This window comes from Diuraphis noxia, unplaced genomic scaffold (genome assembly GCF_037042655.1).
Source record: "Diuraphis noxia isolate RWA-SAM2 unplaced genomic scaffold, SU_Dnox_SAM2 contig0001, whole genome shotgun sequence".
Taxonomy (NCBI): domain Eukaryota; kingdom Metazoa; phylum Arthropoda; class Insecta; order Hemiptera; family Aphididae; genus Diuraphis; species Diuraphis noxia.
The window spans coordinates 30,292,065-30,315,583 of record NW_028301711.1 but is presented as its reverse complement, the minus strand read 5'-3'; the positions used below and the strand labels follow the sequence as shown (position 1 = coordinate 30,315,583).

Genomic DNA, 23,519 nt, shown 5'->3' with positions numbered 1-23,519 from the left:
TATTACTCTATGGGATAACTATTTATTACAAACATAGAGTGGCCATAGACCTTAATATACTAGGCCAGTTTTAGTATAAGCACAGATTATATAATCTGTGGTATAAGGTCTATGATTACAAGACATGACTATCCGGATCTTGATGTCCACCTAATGAACATACATTTTAGTATACTTTAGTAGTTATCTAAATAATTACGTGCTAATTACGAAAAAAGTAAGAAAATCAGATATATTATTAGTTTATACTTCATTTATTATTACCTTAGTTTCTAACATGACATCCTTAATTTTTTTTTAAATTTATAAACAATAAGACAGTCCTAGCCTATAAGACTAATCTACATCTATGGATAATTAGCAATATTAATTTTTGGCTATTTTAACATGATAATAGCAAGCTCAGATTAAGACCTTAGGGAGCTAATACACGATTGTGGGCCCCCATCAATAAAAACAATTCTTTAAAATTATAATAGTAGGTATACAAATATACAATAAAACTAAAACAAATTTAAACCTTTTTATTTAAACATGATAATAATAATAATAAATGATAATATATGATAATTAATGAGAATACAAATATTAAAAACATATTTTTTTTTAAATACATATTTAAAAATAAAATTAAGTATTTTTTAAGTAAAAGTTTTTTTTCTAGCTTTTCGAGTAGCAAATATTTATAATGTTTTATCGAAGCTTAAATTTTGAAGAACATCATTTTCTGTTAATAAAATCATTAATGATGACAAATTATTTTTTGTGTTTGTGAAGATCTATTTTTATTTTTAATTCTAGCCAACTTTGAAAATGCTCTCTCTGCAGTACAATTAGCAACAGGAATGGTAAGATATATTCTTAAAGCAATATGAATGTTAGGGAAAATATTAATAACATTACATTCAGTCATCCATTCAAATATCTTGAGTACATCACTTCCATCAAATGTTGGTTTTAACTGATCCCAAAACTGCTTGAAATGTACTATTTCATACTTTATTGAATCATCAACATCATCTTTGTATACACTAATGAATTTGTTAACACTTTCCTCAACATCAATAGTAGGTTCAACATGTAGTCTAGTTAAGAATAAAAAATTTTCAACTACTACACTATATGCATTTTTTCTTTTGTCCACTTCTGAGCAAAATTTATCAACTATTACATGATGTGTTTCAACCCGAAATTTATCAACACCACTAAATGCAGTTAAAGTTTTATTGTTACCATCAGGTATTTTTTTTATAATTTTTCTTTTATTTTCATCTTTATATATGATACCAGGGACGGATTGGCCCACCGGGAATTGGAAAATTCCCGATGGGCCGCTGCCTATATTTCAGACCTGTAAAAAATACTTTTAAAAAGTATTTGAGTAAATACTCAAATACATTTTTTTTTAAGTATTTAAAATACTACTCAAATACTTCAGTTGTATAGTATTTCAAATACTACTCAAATACTTTTTTAAAGTATTTGGAATACTTTTCAAATACTTTTTGTTTTTAAATTAGATTTCTAATTAACGTAATATAAACACAAAGTAAGTTAATAAATAATAATCAATTTAATTTTATTAATCAATTAAATAAATGTTCATTACATTTTAAAAACATTATGTATTCAAAATTTTGGTCCGTCATACTGCTTCTTTTTTTTGTCATGGTGTCAAAATGTATATTATTCCCGTAATCCCGCATAACTATTAAGGCAGGCATTGTATGAGATATTATCATTTATCAACAGTTACTCATCTAGTTAGTAGTTATCTAATAATGCAAAAGGAAATATTATTATTAAATATCTATTTTTAGAAACCTTTGGGTTTCGAGTTTTTCGACAAACACTGAAACACAGAGACAGAATATTAAATAAAACTATTATTCAATTATTGTAGTTGGCAATAATATTTTTTCAGCCAAATATTTCGAATAAAAATAAATTGTTCGGAAAAAAACCAAAGTATTCAATACAAATAAGTACTCAATACAAAAAAAAGTATTTAAAATACCATTCAAAATACTTTATGCTGAAAGTATTTAAAAAGTTATTCAATACTTAAAAAAGTATTTGAATACTTTTACTCAAATACTTTACAGGACTGCTATATTTATAATTTAATATTATTAACTATAATATTGTAATATAATTATCTCGTCAGGAAATTCAAAAATAAAAATGAACTCTTCTTTTAGTGCTGGTTCTTTTGGTTATGGCAGTAATAAATAAAAATAAGTATTAACTTATAGGACTATATATGCGTATATGCCACCAATCCCTAAAATATGCAAATTTTTGTACTACACACATAATTCCAAATCAGTCAAATCTAAATTATACATAGTACCTATCAAAATAATAATATGTATTTACAATAAATAATTTTGTTTAAATAAAGTAGAACCTCTATTTAACAAATTTAAAGGTTCTTTAAAAAAATTTGTGAAATATAATTTTTGTTGAAAAAAAAATTATTTTTTTATATAAAACTCATTTTAAGTGTACAAAATGCATGAAAATAATAATACATAATATCAGTAAATAAATAAAAATAAATTTAAATTACCTATATTAAGAGGACGTTTCACCCGCATGTGTTGTCTCCGTCTTACAAGTGCGTAACATTGCAAAAACTGTTTCGCGCGGGAAAGAACCGAGAATGATACAGTTATAACTAAGAAATGAAATTTTCATCACATAAAAAGGAGAATTTTATCTGTGCAATATCGTTTTTATTTTTTCGATATCAGAACTACAAAAAAAGTTATTCGTGCTTAAAAAACGCAAAATTAATGTATTATAAAACAATAAGAATTTTTTTTGTATAAGTGATATCGAAAAAATAAAAACGATATTGCACAGAAAAAAATCTCCTTTTTATGTGGTGAAAATTTCGTTTCTTAGTTATAACTGTATCTTTCTCGGTTCTTTCCCGCGCAAAACAGTTTTTGCAATGTTACGCACTTGTAAGACGGAGACAACACATGCGGGTGAAACGTCCTCTTAAGTATGTAAATTATTGTTTTTTTTTCATATTATTTTAATGTATTTAATTTACTGTAATGTGGAATAAGGGCTTGCTCAAAACATCACATTACTTATTGTTATTACATACAAATGTAATATTATATATTTATTTTAGATTCTGAGCGGAGCGACGAATGTATTGATTTTACATTATGTGTTTTTTTTTTTTTGTGTCTGACAACACGTTTTGGGGCAGTAAAAGTGCTTCGATTTTTGACTTCAGTACCTCATTCGATCAGAAAGTGAATCTAGTTGGTACTTTAGAAGGTCAAAAGTGAAAAATTCTTAATACTTTTCTAAATAATCTAGAAAAACAAACTAAAAATTAAGGGAAAAACGGGAAATTTTACGCACACTAATTTTTCGACAAAATCGATCTTGGTTTTTGATGTAATTTTAAAACAAATGACCATAGATACATGAAATTTTCACCGAATGTTTATATAAGTATATTCTATCCACAGTTCAATTTTCAAAAATTTTCGACTAAGTTTAACTATTCATAGGCATTTGAAATTTTCAATCATTATTAGTTTTTTTAAAATTAATATCGATAAAAATTTATTTGTTTGGCAGAAAAGCTTGAAAATTTAATACAAGGCTCTTAACATATTGTTACAATAGCAGTTGAAAAATTAAAGAAATTCATAGTCACAATTTTTTTTTATAAGCATTCAAAGTTTCAATTTTTACAACATATATAAAAATCACGAAAATTCCTGGGCCAAATTTTGATCCCAATCTGTCCCTGTATGATGCTTATTTGGGAATAAAACTCTCCAACCCTACGTTCATAGACCCTGTTTGAATCCCTTAAAATTGCGACAACATTTTTTAAACTTTTCAACAAATTCACAGCTTTTAAAATATCATTGCTTTTGCTTAGTAAATCAATTGATACTTTATTCCCATGCTCACATCAGTGATGCACAGTAGATTTTTCACAAGGGTGTCGAAAATATATATCTCGCGGTACCCACCCACCCCACAAGTAAAATCTGAGTTTATACTCTTTATACAATTAATATTAAATTAAACAAATATTTATCAAAATAACATCCGAATTCACCCAGAACCAGTCACACTCACTCAGTCACCCACCAATCCTCTGAGGGGTGTCAGTCGACACCCATGACCCCCCCCCCCCCGGTGTGCGCCACTACTGAATGTTGTAATAATATTATTCCAAAATAGACACAAATAGCCCGTTTCTTTTTTCAACATTTTTTTCAGCAACACCTTTGCATTATATTTTGTATACCCATTTTCATTTTTTCTATCAGATATTTCAAAAAGTACAGTTAATATAATTTTATAATTAATAGTGAGTGCACGGCAAGCCTCAGAATGGCATGCCCATCTTGTGTCACTTAAAGACTTTAAAAGTAACAATCTTTCTTTATCCTTTTCCTCTAATGAATTTACCATCACTGCTGACTGAACTAATACATCCTTTGCATCATTTGAATTATTTATTTCAGAATCTTGAGATATATCTATAAATTATATAACCATGTTAATTTTGAATCAATAATTTCATTTAAAAATGTTCTACCTTTTTTTAACCTGAATTATCCACCTGTATTTCTTCATTTTTTTTCTATTAATTGATAATTTATATTTGTTTCGGTTTAAATGCCTGATAATAAATCAACAGTTAAACTTTCATCATTTTCACAGTTACATTTTTCCGATGTTTTCATTTATGTAAATTAATAGATGCTGCAAAACAGGTTCGAAATAGTCGAGCAATCGGATTTCTGTTATACCCATTTTTTGTCTGATTATTGACAACATGTTTTCAAGTGGGTTTTGGTTTAATCTTCCAGTGAATAAAAAAAATGTTTTTCTGTCCGATGATTCAATTATATATTTTTTCTGTTTCGTATAAGGTATAATAGTATTAAACATTTAAAGACAATATCATTCTTGTAAAACAGGGTGGTCCTGATATTATATTATTTTCGTGACGTAACTTTTTTGCTACTTTGAATGTTGAAATTGTTTTATTAATATTTTCAAATATTTGTCGATTTTGAACACTCATCGGCCTTCGGTTAGGGTTTTTGTCATTCAGCTGTTGACTCTTTCACAATCAAATGTATTAATTGATTCCACCAAAAAATCATCAGTGTTGAAAGCAGTTTGAGATTTTAATTCTTTTGTATGGACACACTTTTTTATAGCAGATGCGACACTGTTGCTAATAATCTGTAGTGCAAGATGACAAGACATTTTTTTGAATGGGTTGGGTTTAAACGAGACTTAATTTTACAGTAAAATACATAGACTTACATTTGTCAATATTAAATTGTAACCCAATAGATTTAAACCACAACACAAGTGTTTTAAATTCGTCTTGATGAGTTAAACAGTCAGCAAACGAATCAATTCTTCTAAAAAATTTGAAATCATCCACAAAAATAAGGAATCTACTATCAGGAATAGCAGTTTGAAAAACAATTGACTTAAGATCTTTAAAAAACATATATCACTTTAGGAACGAAATTTAACACACAAAAATGTAAAGCATCATACAGTGCATCAGTAGAAGAATTAAAATCAAGTAGGTAACCTAATAGTTTCCAACCAATTGAACGAAATAAGAAATACAGATATTTTAGTATAATTAACATGACGCAAGTCAAAGTATTCATGAGTATTATAAACGAGAGGCAGTTCACTGTTCATAGCAAATTTGATTTTTAATGCAGAATGATACGCATCGCAGGCACCAGTAACAACATCAGATTTAACGACAGATAGTCTTGTCTCATTTGAGAAGACTAGGTCTAGTATACCTCTGTGCAAATTTGATACCTGGAATATATAACAATAATATAAATGTTTGTATTTAATATATTAGTCATTGATGTAGTACCTACCTAATATACTTAAATAATAATAATAATAATGAATAACTTTAGTAAAACTTTTTGGACTTTTCCTAACACTGATTGTTTATCCTAAGATATACCAAATCTCGTTTGTAAAAGTTCGAACTACAAAAATCATTCGGGGTTTGACCAAACGATGTTGTGTATCATAGGTTTTACCAACAGTAGTCGGCGAAATCTAGGATTTACCGGTATTCGTACTTTTACCGTAACATATACCTATATATATATTAAATAAACACATTTTTATGCATGTAAAATGTAATGTATAATATTCTATAATATCAATATAAATATAAATATTAAATTAATAACTATTTTAAGTGCATTTTATACTACAGTATAACTACCCTAAAATTAAATCATCTACAGAAAATACCAATTTAAACAACTGGTGTATGTTTTAAGTTTCTACGACTAGTAATTTTTAACAATGAAAAAAATCTAAAATTATTTGATAGTAAATCGCTGTTTTACGAGTGAATCGGTTAACGTTCAAGTTTTTTTTATAATTATTGTAATCTAAGCTTGTAATTTTTCACGATTTTGACATATTTCGTAAAAAATTTGAATCAATATATCCATCACTTCATTCAGAATCTCAAATAACTACTTGCCACCTGGTAGTGGGGGGGGGGGGGCAACTTGGGTATTTGCCCAGTCTAACATTTACAACAACTTTAAGAAGTTTTATATTTAGCTCGTTAAGGCCATTATTGTAATGAATCATTCAATCATATAATATTGATATTTTGATTAATAAATAAATTTATAATTATTTTATCAATTATAATATTACTGATAATAGAACAGCCGCCGTGTACAAGTGGGACAGTTGGTACTTGGCGCTCACGCATTTAGATTTTAGACACTAGACTCTGGCAGTTGGCGCCCTACAAAGTACGTACCTACTTTGTTCAAGCAAGAATTATTATATTTTAAACAATCGGTGAAAATTTCAAGTATTTACAGTGATTAGTTTTTGAATTTCAACCATATAATTTAATCGATTTGGTCGAAAACTGGTTTTGCGTAAAAATTCCCGTTTTTCTGTCACTTTTTTTTGTTTTCTCGATTTTTTTGAAGACTGTTGGAAAATGTTTACTTTTGACCTCTATAATGCACCAAGGATATTCACTTTTCCATCGGAAACCACCCCCCAAAGTTTGAAATTGTGGCATTATTTCGACTATAGTTATGCTGTACTAGAGATCCCATACGTCTCGTATTTTATGGGACTATCCCGTATTTGAAGGAAGTGTCCCGGTGTCCCAACAAAAGTTGAAAAATAACACTTTTGTCCCGTATTTTGGATAATCCGTCTCGTATGTACCTTATTTTAAAAATGAAATTTTTTAAATTTTAAATTATTGATAAACTTTACTATCGAATTCAAATGATAATAAATAGTTATTGGATTATAAAAAAAATTAAAATTATCTCTTATGATTTTTTTGTTGGTATTGGTATATTTTTTTTTATTATAATTTTATCAGAGGAAAGTCACCTAATATATTATATTATAAATTAATAATGTATACAAATAAGTAAAACTAAATTTTCCTACATTATTAAAATTTTTATTTAACTTTTAATTTATTTTTTATTATACATTTATCATAAAAAAGTCACCTTGATATATTTTGTTATAAATTAATAATTTTTGTTTCAGTTCAATTCTTTTTTTAAATTGTATTATAGGAAAGTCACCATAATATTTGTTTTTAATAGTAATTATAATTTATATTTGTTTCTACTATTTAATATTGTGTTTAACTTTATATTTTATAGTATATTACTGAGTAAAATTAAACGTTACTTCTAGGCCAAATGGCTCAAATTTAATATGTAAAATATGTTAATTGCTAACATAAGTTCCCTCTCCACCTCCCCAAATTAACACCAATGCAAATGCAAATGACAAGTATTGAAGTATATAGATATGATTTTAAAAAAAATGTCCCGTATTTTAAAAATATAAATCTGGGATCCCTATGCACTATGCTGTACACAGACACAAAAAAAAACACACATCATTGTATAATCAATACATTCATCACACCGTTCAGAATCTAAAAATAAATTTGTTTTTTTTTTGTATTTTTTAATGAAATTTTTTATTATATTATTAATTAAGATGTCGAGAATGCTAAAATAGGCGTATTTTATTATGGTGTTGAGTATTTAACTATGACAGTAAATATTTTTAACCTATAACCATTCATTATAAAATAAATTATTAAAAAATGTATTAGTATTATTTTTATATTTTATTTTATTATAATTAATGCTATAACCTATTTATTATCACATTTCTCAATAATTGTACTATTCGTCATTCTATTAAATATGTCACAAAAATGTTTATTATTATTGTTATGAGCCCCGCTTATTATTATTATTATTATTATATAGTTTAGCATTATAATATTATATCATATGAACAATTTGTAATGTGGGGAAAGAACGCTGACTTGACATTAGAGATACGTACAATGGAATACCGTCCCGTATGGGCGAGTCAGTCTATGTATGTCTGCGTCAGTTAAACATAGTGTGTAGTAATTTTTGTCTTCAATAAATTATTTTACTTAAATAACTAAACCTATCAGTGTATTATCACATCTCATCTTCCTTGTCGAAAGACTTCCGAATTGACGAACTCAACGATACCTGGTTTCGGCGGATCAACCCGGTGAGACCATAACATTATAATACTTTAAAATCTGGTATGTGATGTTAAAATAGCTGAAAATTTACCCCCTCCCCCCTCACGTACTATGGATTTTATTCTATGTGTTAAGAACCACTGAATACTGTTGTAACATTATTATTATTATTATTATTTATATTGTAAACTGATACGTGTGTGACAACAGGCGAGTAGTACTCCTTCTCCATACGACTGGTCTAAGGAATCTGCTGAATAAACCCTTGGGAACGGGCGACCAGCTCGTATGCGGAGACTCGCACACGTAGCAGTCAGTGTTTGAGTGTTGGTGTTACGACAGACCATTACAGACCATTGCAGAGTGTTTTCATATAATTAAACGTATTACAATCAAATAAAGAATATTATTTTGAGCCAAAGTAATTTAAACTCGTGTTATTTTATTTGTGTGGAATCGCTAAGTGCGCGTCCATAACATATGTGAATCTGTGTGAAAAAATTTTGAGTCGGCAAATCAGTGAGTGGTTGCCCTAGTCTAATAAAAACTTAAATGACGCCACTGGTAGTTGGTACTATGGTATATATAATATTATAGGCTATATAGCTAAGTAATTTATTTAATGTAATTACCAATTGAATAATTTGTAGGCACAGCGTTTTGTGTAAGTCTACTTTTTGAGGCATTGCGGTTCATATACATTATACATAGTTGCATCGAAATAATAGCAACTCCACTCATTGTGGCATTGTTCATGATTGTGTAACGTGGTCTGCGAGGTGTATTGTGTAACCAGGGAATTTAATTTTGATTAATGTGTTTCTGTAATACAAGCGATATCTATGTTATGGCGATTAAGAAAGGCTAGTATAGTGTTGTTACAAGTCGGTTGACCGTAGCCTCGTACTCGTAGAGTTTTGAACTCAAGTATATATTTAAAATAACAAACACGAACTAAATAAGTTATCAGTTAGTTTTAGGGCTAAGTATTTATTTTTTGGCTGAATTAATACGTATACTGAATTATTTTGTCTTACAGGTAATGGAATTGCTTCATATAGTCGATATTCTCTAGTGGTGACGATCGGGATGGATATTATAAAAACTAATGTATCCATTACTCTCAACACTTGTAAGGTACTCATTTGCATTAATTTATTAATATTCTGTAATGTCACTTGTTCTGCAAAATTCTCTTTTGTGTCCAATTGTATTCTAACCTGTTGCAACTCTGCTACAAAATCTTTTGGAGAAATAATGCTCGAATGCATATGCCCTAATTGCGCTGTATTTATGATTGCTATTAAGTTATGCGTTTGAAACGAATGCTGCGTTAAAAGAACATTTATTGCCACAGTTTTCTCACTCATTATTTGTCTAATTTCCATTTAATTTATTCTTTTTTCTGTTCTATTTGCCTTGCTCTCCAATTTATTTATATTTTGTATTAGCAACGTTTCACTTTGTTGTATTTTATCCATTTCTGTGTCCAAATTATGTACTGTTGATTGTACTATTCGTGTTTGCTGTTGCATATCATGAATAATTCCAATTTGTATTTCATGTAGTACCCCAATTTTTTTATCAAAAAATTCATAATCCTCATCTGAACATATTCCAAATAATGTTTTTGACAATCTACCGATTCCGTTTAACAATCCTCTTTTCTGACGTTCACTTTTGTTGATTGCATAGTTTATTTGTTGTCTCATTTTCTCTATATCATGAATATATGACGTTGTTGTTGTATTAAACTGTTCACATAGATACGACCAGATTAGTACATGTTCTAACGGAACTGTTTCTGTATTTCTAGCAATTTTTACACAATGCATTAACGTTTCTTTCTGAAATTTTTTTATTTGTTCAAAGTTATCATCATAAGTGGTCAAATTTACATAAACTGACAGTTTCCATTTTGTATTTGTTGTTTTTATCCTTGTTAAATAGTTAAAAAAAATTCCTGATGGTGATTAAATGTTTTGTATATGATATTTTTCTGATACATTTGTTGACATGCCAGGTTGTATGCTTAATAACCTGTAATCACAATTTGTCATTGATAAATATTTTGTCTTTACTTTACTGATTTCATAATTTCAGTAGATTTTTATGTACTTTAATTAATTTTCCTCCTCTAATAATTATTACATTCTCACTACTGTTAATTTCTGCTATAGTGTATGGTCCTAGCCATTTTTGTGCTAACTTATTTTTTTGTTGTTTTTCCATAAGCCAAACCTTATCATTTATTTTTAACTCCAGTGGATTAACTTTATTATCATAACGTGATTTTGTATTTTCTTTAGAATTTCCTATACGTTGTTTTGCAATTTCGTGAATTTGTTGAAATTTTTGCTTAACTTCAAAATTATAATCTTCATAATTATATCTCGGTTCTGGTTTCTTTTTTAACTATGTAGGTATTTTCCCTGGAAAACCATAGAGTAGTTCATATGGTTGGAATTTTGTTGTTTCATGCTCAGTTGTATTATATACATACATTGCATATGGAATAAATTCGTCCCAATTTGCTAGATTTTTGTCGACATAATGACGTAAATAGTTTCCTAATGTTGAATGGCTTCGTTCTAATGCTCCATTACTTTGTGGTCTATATGGCGTTGTGTTAAACTTGGAAATTTTCAATAGTTTACATACTTCCAAAAAGATTTTACTTAAAAATTCCGTTCCTTGATTGGATACTATGGATTCTAGAATTCCATGTATACAAACAAATGACGTTACAAAATTATGCGCTACAGTATTAGCTTCATGGCATACCATAGATGTTGCAATACTAAATTTCGTTAAGTCATCTTGCATTGTAAGTACATATTTATTTCCCTTATGTGTAGTGGGAAGTGGTCCTACTATGTCCATAAATATTTTCTGAAATGGCTTATCTGCTGTTGAAGTGATAACCATTGGTTGTTTTGTATGTTTGTTTGACGTTTTATTCTTTTGACATGACTGACATTTTTTAACAAAATCTGTTACTTCCTTCAACATCCCTGGCCAATTATATACTTTTTAAATTTTTTTTATAGTGTTCGTAATTCCTCTGTGTCCTGCCAAAGGATTCTCATGCATTTCCCTAATAATAATATTTTTTTCCTTATCCGTAAGTTCATTTGGTGTAAATATTCTAAGTTTTATCTTGGTACCTTTAAATAGATATCTTAACATTATTCTTACTGTTGCCCAATCTAGTTGGAAAATTTGATCGCCTGTTTTTGATAAAGCTAAATCTGTTATTTGATTGTTTAAACAAAATATTCTCAAATTTTGCAAACAATGATACACGTTTCCATAAGTAATTTGACTTTTTTCTTTCTCTGATAGTACCATATATATTATGTAACGGTTACCTTCTTTTAGATACAATAAATCTGTAATTTCTTTATTTTGATTATTTTCTAGATTCCCAAATCGAAGTCGGAATTCAAGTGACAAACCCTCTTTCAAAGTTAATTCCTGTGATATATGATGTACGAGACTTGCCTGATCATCTTCGAAAATATTTCCAGCTACTTCCATAATATTTAAATTTTGAACTAAATTTGTCTTTACATAATCCATGTATTCATTATATGTTTTATTACTTATTACTAATTGTTCTCCTTCAATCTGCATAATTTGAGGTATTCTACTGAGGGCGTCAGCATTCGTATTCAATATTCCTGGTAATCTCATACTCATACTCCTCCATTGCTAGTCTCCAATGCATTAGTCGCGATCCTGGATTCTTGTGATTAACCAACCATCTTAGCGGCTGATGATCCGTTACTATATAAAATTTCCTCCTTAGCAAATAAGGTCTTAACTGTTTTAAACTCCATACAATGGCTAATAATTCTTTTTCTGTAGTACAGTAATTCTGTTCCGCTTTGTTTAGTACTCTTGATGAATAAACAATTGGTAAATCTTGCCCTATTAGACCTTGAGATAGAACCGTTCCAATTGCTAAGTTACTCGCATCGCATGTCACATTAAACGGTTTCTCAAAATTAGGATAACTAAGAATAGGTTCACTTATTAATGCATTTTTTAATGTTTCAAATGCTTGTTGACATGTATTTGTCCAATCATACGGTATGTCATCTTTCAATAATGCAGTCAATGGTTTTGCAATTTTACCATAATCTCTTATAAACCTACGGTAATAACCGGACAGTCCCAAGAAACTTTTCAACTGTTTCTGGCTATTTGGTACTGGGAAATTCTTCACACTCAAAAATTTTGACGGATCTGGTTTCAAACCTTGTTCTGTGATTATATGGCCTAAATATATAACTTCGTGACGCAGAAATTCACACTTCATAGGTTGTACTTTTAAATTATAATCCCTAAACCTTTGAAAGATTTCTTTTAATTTTTCACTATGATCTTTCAAATCATATGCATATATGATTACATCATCTATATAAACGAATGCTTTTATACCATTTATTCCCAACAACACCATGTTCATTAATCTCTGAAAAGTACTTGGTGCTCCTTTTAATCCAAAAGGCATCTTAAAAAATTCATAATGACCTTTATCCGTGGAAAATGATGTTTTCGCCCTATCATCTTTATGTACTGACACCTGGTGGTATCCACTAGCTAAATCTAAAGTTGTATAATATTTAGAATTGCCTAACTGATCTAAAATATCGTTTATATTTGGAATCGGAAATACATCTCCAATTGTAATACTATTCAATTTCCTGTAATCCACACAGATTCGAAACTTTTGCTTTCCCGAACCATCCGTTTTCTTTGGTATTACTATTAATGAGGCGTTCCATGGTGAAGTACTTTTCGTAATAATTCCATCCTTTTCCATCTGATCTACCTGCATCAATATTTCTTGTTTGTGACTTTGCGGTAGTCTATATGGTTTAATATAAACTGGTTGAATATCGGATGAAGTTTTAATTCTATGTTGTATTGCTGCTGTTCCCTCTAATTTACCACCTTCTAATAAAAAAACGTCAGAATATTCTGTAAATATATCCTTTAATGATCGATATTCTTCCTTGTTTAGATGCTGCAATCTTAAAGATTTTTCCAATAACTGTAAGCGATCTCCTTTTTTTTGAACTTCTGGTAATTTAGTACACACTTTTAAACTTGTTTCTTCCCACTGCTCGTACAATAGATTGTTCAAATCCACCGCCTGTAATTTGATCGAATTTTCATTTTGATTTACAATTTTTACTAATATTTGTCGATCCTTCACTGTAGTTATAACATTTCCACATTGAACTAGATCTTGTACTGCTTGTGAATAAATAATTAATGAATCACTTTCTTTTATTCGATCGTCCGTAATTTGTATTGGAACTACCACTTCACATCTTGGTGGTATTATTGCAATGTCGTCATTGTTTATATTTTGAATGTTTTGATTTAATACTGTGGAGTCGCCTTCAGTCACTGTTGACGTTATCTCCTTTTTTGCATAGTCAATTGCTATTTTATTGTCTTCCAAAAATTCTTTACCCAAGATTCCATCATGGGGTATTGGAAAATTATTACTTACGACTTGAAATCTTACTTGTCTTTTTTCTTTTCCAAAATACAATGTTAAACTTGTTGAACCGATTGTGTTAACGAAAAATTCGTTGATACCTTTTAATCGATATACAATTTTTTCGTTAACTCTTACATTGTCCTTAAGTGATAATAATTTAATTATATTTATTTCGCTACCTGTGTCAACCAAAAACTTTGAGTATTGATTAACAAATTCTGTAGATTGACATAAAACATCATGATCTTTAAAAAGTTGAGCCTTTAATTTGAATGATCTAAAAATGTTACGGCTGTTGCTTTGATTTCCTGGACCGATCGTTCGCCGTTCTGAATCGACCCTGTTTCGTTTCCCGAAGTTGATGGCTCTACATTAAAACTTCCTTGACTTGCTTTTTTCTCATTATTGTATTTTAATTTTCTGCATACTCCAATTTCATGACCTGGTTTCTTACAATATTTACAAAAAATTGTTTTGTTATTATAGCTAGTACTGCTTTCTGCAGTTTGTTTATGCATATTCGCTGACCAATTGTTTTGTTTTGAATTTTGGCCTGTATCTGTGACCCAGTTTTTTTATTGTCTTGCGGTTTTTTTTTTAAATTCGTGATTTGACTTTGACCAACATACCTTCAACGTGTGGCCTACTTTCCTACAATTAAAACATGACATTTTCCCTGCTTCTTGTTTTGGCATTTTTGACTGTGTTTTCTTATCTGATTCATATGACGTTTCCTCTCGTTGAGCTTCTGCTAGTGCTTCCTCAATTGTGCTTGGATGACTTGCTTTCACCATCATCTTTACTGGTTGTTTCAATCCTTCTACAAAGATACTTAATGTCTGCGACTTTAAAATTTGTTCTATGACCTCTGCCACTTCTGTATTTTTATCTTTAGTTTGGACATTTAATGTTAAGTGAAATAATTTCTCTAATCTCTCATAAAACGTACCAACATCCTCATCGAATTTCTGCCGAGTTGTTGTTAATTCCGTGGCTCAAAACAATTTTTTTAAGTTGCCTTCAACTCCTCCCAAGTGCTAATTTTTTTAAACCGAATAACTTGAGCCGCCTTTGCTGTTAAATTTGCAATCCATGCACCTAACATCACGGGTCTTAAACTTTCATCGATACATGACAAAGCAAACTCTGCTGACCTTATAAAATTTTGTAGACCGTCAGAGTCTTGATTTTCAAATTTTGGTAAGATTCGCAATGCCGCCTCCATAGAAATTATCAAACTCATGTTGTCAGACTCTGAAACCACTTGACTAGACTCCCGAGAAAAAATATAAACTTGCGTGCTAGAGTCAAATGAGACAGTTTTCTCTAGAATATTAGAGCTAACCCCTGCGGAAACTTTTACCCGTCTACGTTGAATTGATAGATCTAGAGTATTTCGACCACTAACGGGATTCTGTAAACCTAATAGAGTGCTTGTACTTGGTAGTGGATCTACTAACTGCCTACTACTGATACTACTACTTTTGTTTGGTGTTGATTGTCCAGCTCTACTGTCGTCGGATTCAAACGACTTATCTGGTACAAAAGTTAAGTCCTTACTATCGTCTTTTGTATAAGAACTATCGTCACTCATCAATCATAAAAAAAAAAAAAAAAAAAATGGGTGTTTCTAACTATAAAAATTAAACTTACATTAACATTACATATAACATAGTCGAAGTTGGTAGTCCGGAATGCTCCTTAATTGACTTGACCGGAAATGCCCTGAAGTTGAAAATAGAATGCTCTGAAGACTGGAATGCTCTGAAGTCTGAATAGAATGCTCTGAAATTCGAATTGAATGCTCTGAAGTTTAAATAGAATGATGTGCCTTGACTCGTTCAATAATAATTTAAACTTAAAACTGCGTAATTAAAAATCCTGTGTTTGCTACAATGGTTCGTTTTTCCGCTGCCACCAATGTTACAAGTCGGTTGACCGTAGCCTCGTACGTCGTACTCGTAGAGTTTTGAACTCAAGTATATATTTAAAATAACAAACACGAACTAAATAAGTTATCAGTTAGTTTTATTAATTGAATAGGTATAGATCCTGGGTGCTGTCCATTTCCAACTCCTTTTCATATCATCTTATCGTACCTTATATCTAAATTTAAGTAGGACAATCCCTCCTATATAATTAGTGCATACTTTCAGATTTGGGATTGTACTTTATTTATGCTAAACTATAATAACATCTTTATTTCTTAATACTAATTGTTTTACAAACATCATTGTTTAATCCTACACTATATTATATCCGGTACCTACTATACTAGTTATTTATAGTTAGGTATTCATAACAGTGTTCCTCTTATTTTTTTAGTCCATTAGTGTTCCAGTTTAATAGAATGGTATTATTGGGATCAATTATTTGAGTTTAAATGTACACTATTAAGGATGGCTGGTAGATTTTCTATTATTTTCAGCAGTAACTGAGAAACCAATATATTAATTAAGGGTAAGAGTGTATTCATGAGGTCGTTATCTGTGTTGTTGAATAGTTTATCTTGCAATTTATTTTTGTTTGCGGTGGCATATGAACGTTTGTCAGTTACCTCATTTTGTAACGTCCATGTCCGGGGCCCCCAACAAAGATATTCTCGTAAATTTTTTTACAAATATTTAGTACGTAATTTGTATGAATTTGTTTAATGGTTTTTAGAATTTGTATGTGACCCCCTCACTCGGAAAAATCGTAAAAACCCATTTTCCCGTGTCCCCCGCCCACCCTGGATTCGGAATTCTTAACTTTTTTCTACTCAAGATTATCAAACGCCATTTGTATGAATTGGTATAACCATTTTTAAAATTTGGATGTGCTCCCCTCCCACGAAAAAATCGAAAAAACCCATTTTCCCGTATCCCCCCCCCCCCATTTGGAATTTTCAACTTTTTCCTACTCGAGATTATCATCAAACGCCATTCTTATGAATTTGTATGACCTTCTTTAGAATTTGTATGTGATCCCCTCACTCGGAAAAGTCGGGGTGCTGGGGCCACGGGAAAATGGGTTTTTTCGATTGTTCTGAGGGAAAGGGTCACAAAAAAATTCTGAAAAGGTCATTCAAATGGCGATTAAAAGTTTGCCGTAGGAAAAAGCTGAAAATTTCAAATCGGGAGGGGGGACACGTACGTGAAAATGGGCTTTTCGATTTTTCCGAGTGAGGGGGTCACATGCAAATTCTAAAAATGGTCATACAAATTTATACAAATTGAGTTCTTGAATTTTGCAGTATAATATATATGAATACTTGATTATTTAAATGGGGGGGGGGGCTGGAGCCCCCTTCTATTATATTTCCGATATTGCTTGAATCCTGGTGTCGTACAAATTCTAAAAACCGTCAAACAAATTCATACAAATTACGTACTAAATATTTGGATAAACATTTTTGAGAATTTATTTGTTGGAGGGGGGGCATGGACATCATTTTGTGTGCTATTAAAGATATTCACCTGGAATATTAATTTTTTAAATTGCTTGGAAGTTGAGTAGTGTTACAATTGCTTTGTATTAAGTACAACTTCTGTAACTCACTGGGTGGCCACTACGATAGTTTCCACATATTGACGGGGTTTCCATTGTTTTTTGACAAGAACTATAGTGGTGGTCACCTGCATATTTGACGTGGTTGTCTTTATTCTACTACCTATATACAGTGTAAGAGTCTGTTAAGAGAGAATATCTCAGTAGATCATCTACTGGAGCTTTAAACAACTTTTTTAAGGATCTGAAAAATTCAAATTTATAGATGGAAGGAGTCACGGTACTGTTGACTGGAGATTTTCGACTAACTCCGCCAGTCGTACCAAGACTCGTGCTTATGAAATTGCAACATCCATCAAGTCTTCATATATGTGGCGTCTAATAGAAAAAGTTTCTTTGACCATAAATATGCGAGTACATTTAAAAGGAGTCAGGACTGCTAAGCAGTTTTCAAGAGTTACTATTAAAAATAGAAGATGCAAAATATCTGGAATATGAAGAAAAAATTATTTTGCTGACCGGAGCAGCTACTGTTGTAAAAAATATAAAGGAATTCACAGAAAAAATATATCCAGGTATTGAAAACATCAAAGATAAATCAATGGACTGCTTATGTGAGAGAGCCATATTGAAATCAAAAAATGATACTGCAGGAGACATAAACAAAATATTATTGGACTCTTCCAAAGCAAAAATATGGAATACAGATCAGTGAATTCATTACTCGATGTATATGATGCAGTTAATTATCCAGTTGAATTTCTCAATTCACTCGACCCTCCTGGAATTCACTACATTTATTAATATTAAAAATTGGTTGTCCTATTATGCTTTTCAGAAATCTTAGTCCACCAAAATTATGCAATGGGACACGTCTATGGATTATTGGTCTACAAAAGAATTTGATTGAAGCTATTATTATGACTGGATCTGCAAATAATGAATCAGTTCTTATTCCTCGCATGCCATTGATACCATCAGAATATCCTTTCCAATTCATAAGAATGCAGTTTCCTGTAAAAGTACGTATATTTTGCCATGACAATAAACAAATCACAATGACAAATCTTTAAATTTGCAGGGATTGATATAAGAGAAGATTGTTTTTCACATGGCCAATTGTATGTGTAATGCTCCATAGTTAGTACGCCCACGAGTTAAGTTATTTTGGCACCAACAGGAATTACAGCTAATATAATATAATATAGAGAAACATTATATTAATGATAAAAATTAGCTTAATAAAGAATTAATATAATATGACATATTTTTTTAAGCAATCTTATTTTATTTTATTTAACCAGACAATTTTCAATCTTACCAGATAACAACAATTCATAAACCCAGCAACAACGGGTAATTCAGCTAGTATACTATGAAATAATATTATATATAATGTGTACAGTACATTGGTTTGAGTGACATAGGCAACCAAATGTGCGAATCCTGAAACTGACGGGGTAGGCAACAGTAGGCAACACAATATCCAATGACGACGGGGGACTTATAGATTCCGCCAGTATCGACTCCACCAGTTCAGGTAGTCTAAAAACAACCTATCGATTCCGACACCTTCTAATTTTAACCTCAACCCAGCAAATGCTTAAAAAAATAATTAAATAATTAATTTTAATATAAAATAATACAATATTGTAAAATAAATAAAATGTTACAATAATAATAATATAGCTATCTACAAAATAATTCAATAATTAATTTAGTCAAATATAGTTTTAAGTTATACAATGGTATTGTTATATGATGACGCAAAACTAATGCAATGTGAATTAATATATATATAAAATAATACAATATACATAGTTAAATAAACAAAATCGATAGGTTGATTTTAGACTACCTGCACTGACGGGGTTTTATCGATTCCGCCGTTTTAATATCAATTCCGCCGGCTATCGACTCCGCCGAGCTTTTTTATTTATTGATTCCGCCGGCTATCGATTCCGCCGAACTTTTTTATTTATTGATTCCGCCGGCTATCGATTCCGCCGACTATGTATTTTTAAATCAATTTTTTTAAAGTTTGTAAGTAAAATGTAAGCTCTCATCTTTTACGATCATCTTCATATCACGATCAACATAAATTTTTGCAGTGCACTTTTTATTGACACATTGCCATTTATAGGCGTCTAAATATTTTACGTACGCTTTGTTATAAAATTTAAAACTTTTATATGATATTAATTGATTTTTTCTTTCATTAATAACGATTTACCTAACCTAACCTCTCTGGTCGCATCGTTTATTGTAACAGACAACAATTATAAAAGCGTTACAAGATTACACATACATCAGAACAAAAACGTTGAGAGTTTCTAACCACTCTTGGTTTGGCCCACAACAAACAAGACTTAACTAGTTCACTTAATGGTAGAGGTTCTGCTAACCCACTGGGAACACTGCGACTGCCTGCTGCCTCGCCCTCTCTAGCTCCTCCTTACAGCCCATGATAGCCTCCACCATCTGGGTGAATAGGACCTTCTTCCTTTCAGCTGCTGCCAGAATCCTCCCTCTGGATTGTGTTAGTTAAACTTGAATATGTTATATAATATATAACAAACAATTTCGTTGAACTTGCATTCACCCTTCTATATGTGGGTACAGAACCCCTATTGCAGACGGGCGGTCATCGTTTCCGCCAATCATCGTTTCCACCAAAATGAAAAAAGTTAGATTTTCATTTCCGCCAAATCTATTTCTACCTATATTATTGAGCTGAAGTTTGAGAACCCCGGGTCTATCTGTAGTGCTATCGATATTTGATTTTAAACGTAGAAATACCTACATTGTTAGGAATAAATATAAATCGATTTAATCTATATTACGTGTGGATATATCAATAGAGATCGGATAGTTCTGTAATCGGATCGGTCGACTGTCAGTACTGTGGCAAAAACTTGGACGAAATTACGTGTACTTTCATGCACATTTTAATGAACAATTTTATAAATCACATCCATATATTAATACAATTTAAAAAATTTTAATTTCGAATGTTCAAAACAATGTATACATTCAAATTAACAGTTGTAACTTAGGTATACAAAAAAATATTAGATGTAATATTTAAAAAAAAACGATTGATGAGTACAACAAACGCAATAGACGAATACAATAATAAAACAATTTCAAGAATGATATTTAAAAAAAAAGGTATGCAACAATTATTCAAAATAATAATTAATAATTAATTATAGAAGTATATACCTATCAAAAATAATTGATTTACTATATATTTATATATACATATAGTGTAACACAAATTTAATAAAGATCGACTTAATTTAATTCAAATTCAGTTTTTTTAGTTTTAATCAAAAAATTAAGTCAAACAATTTTTTGGGGGTCAATGAGAACCGCCTCCTCGTGGTGGCCCATGGGTAACTCTAAATGATTCTCAAACTATAATTTAGATAGGTAGGTAAAAATAGATTTGGCGGAAATGAAAATCTAACCTTTTTCGTTTTGGCGGAAACGATGATTGGCGGAAACGAAAATCGAGTTTTTTGGCGGAAACGACTGACGCCCTTGCAGACAACCATACCAAGGGGTGGACACGAGGTCCGATAATAGCGACCCTCTCGTATCTTCCTTAGTCGATCCCCATTCGGCAGAGTGAACATTTAAATCAGCAGCCACCATGAGGTTTAACTGTCTGCTGAGTTGTAGGTGGATGGACGCTTCGAGACCACTGTGGAAAATGTTGAACTCTTGTAGCGTGCAGTTAGGGCTGCAATAGCAGCTAAAAATTACTGTGCTGTCGATGCTCGCCCAAACAAAGCTCTGTCTCGCACCATGGTTACGCTGTGTCCTACGTAAACGCGACGAACGCGGCGAGTGCGAACGAATTCTATCCTGACCATGCTGTTCCTTATTCTCATCATACCTAAAGTGCATTATTTAAAACCTTAAAAGGCTGTTCTGGTAAAAGTGAAAAACATATAACGCTCAAGAGATGACGTTGTGTGCCGTATTGCCGCCGTCGCGGCAGTCAGTAACCACGCCCATAGTCTACACGACGCGGTCCGCGCACGTACATTTCCCCAACCCCACCCATTTTGATTTTTTAATTTTTTCCAACGCCAATATTTAGTGCTCCATTCCTGCCAATTCCTGCCGCAATCCCCAGAATTCCTGCTCAAATACCACCCCCGCAATTACTGAAAAACTCCGGGTGGGGTGGGAGAAACGTTTCCCTAGCCCCACTCATAGTCGGAAATTCACTTTTTTAACTTTTTCCAACGCCAATATTTAGTGCTCCATTCCTGCCAATGCCTGCCACAATCCCCAGAATTCCTGCTCAAATACCGCCCCCGCAATAACTGAAAAACTCCGGGTGGGGCGGGAGAAACGTTTCCCCAGCCCCACCCCTAGTCGGAAATTAACTTTTTTAATTTTTTCCAACGCCAATATTTAGTGCTCCATGTTTATACATATTTATAATTTTATAATTAATATTTTTTATTATTAAACGTAAATTATTAATTAGGTGGTTATACTTGAGTTAAAAATGATATATTCGTGTTTACGAATAATTACAAATTGGTAACTGATTTGTAAAACCTCAAGTTTCCTCAAGTCAGTTGTCAACTTTTTCTATACAATTATTTTAACTAAAAACAAAAATATTTGATTAACAGAATGTTTTTTTTTAACTTTTAACTTTAACTTATAATATGCATATAATATTATCTACAACATATTATATGAATGAATAAAACTTTATTTAATACTTTTTAAATTACAAACAATTTATCAGGTATGGTTTTTTGGTTTTTGTAAAAAATTGTTGCCCCCATAATAGGCAGAGTTGTGTACATTATAACTTTAAATTTACCAAAATAATATAACAGATATCATTGATTAAAACCATTAGGTTTATAAATAAAAGATAAGATAACCTCTTTTTTATCATATAATTATACTCTTTTTAGGTTTTTTAAGACTTCATCAATTAAATTATAATATATACACGTCGTATTTATAATTTTATAATTAATATAATTTATTATTTCATATAAAAAATCTTTGTATATTAAATGAATAAATTTGTATGAAGAAAATGGAACGTTTACCTCATTAAATTGATATATTTGACATTGTAAATTATCAGGACACAACATTTTATTGTTTATAGAATTAATGGCACGATTTAATGCAATAAAAACAATATAATCATTGCCCATCATAATCCCGCCCCACCCGGAATTTTTCAGTAATTGCGGGGGCGGTATTTGAGCAGGAATTCTGGGGATTGTGGCAGGAATCGAAATGGGTGGGGTTGGGGAAATGTACGTGGTCCGCGCGTACTGGCCGCGTAGTGATCGCTGGAGAGGTACATTATTATTGCACAGACCGTCATGTTGTTTAAAGTCGTTGCGTAAATTGTTTAATTGTCGTCCATGTATTTCTTACTCACTAGCGCGTGAAACGTGACTGCTAGATCACGAGCTGCAACCTATTTATTTATTAAAGCTCATGTTTGCTTAAAAATACTAACGAACCCATAGGCCATAAGGCATAAAAATTATTAATTATTATACACCATATTACCATAACCTGATTTATATTTCTAACCCAATTACTTTTTAAAATTCATGTAAAATAATAATTTCATTACAATTTAATATTTTTTTTTTTTTTAGTAAATGTGTCGTGTTTTTTACATATTAACATTTAAGTGACCTGAAGTCCTGAAATACTTATCGAATGATATCTTATCTCCTATATACATATTAGTATAAAATACATACCTGTTTACTCCTTTTATTTTAAAAATTTATAATAGGAAGTTGATTGTTATACATAATATATTATATTGAATAAATTCTTTATTATTTAATATAGTATTAATTTGCAGTAAAAAAACAATCTGTTAACAAACATTACAAA

The 23,519-nt window shown here is 30.7% G+C and overlaps 1 long non-coding RNA gene across 2 annotated transcripts; it reads left to right on the top strand.

Moving 5' to 3' along the window:
* Positions 1-2: 2 nt before the first annotated feature.
* LOC149060543 (uncharacterized) lies at positions 3-18,882 on the top strand. 2 transcript variants are annotated; one of them, XR_016189680.1, is made up of 5 exons: positions 3-217; positions 802-848; positions 9,639-9,736; positions 18,448-18,631; positions 18,691-18,882. It is a non-coding gene; the product is annotated as an uncharacterized LOC149060543 (long non-coding RNA). The 2 variants fall into 2 exon arrangements; XR_016189679.1 differs by lacking the exon at positions 802-848.
* The last annotated feature ends 4,637 nt before the right edge of the window (positions 18,883-23,519 follow it).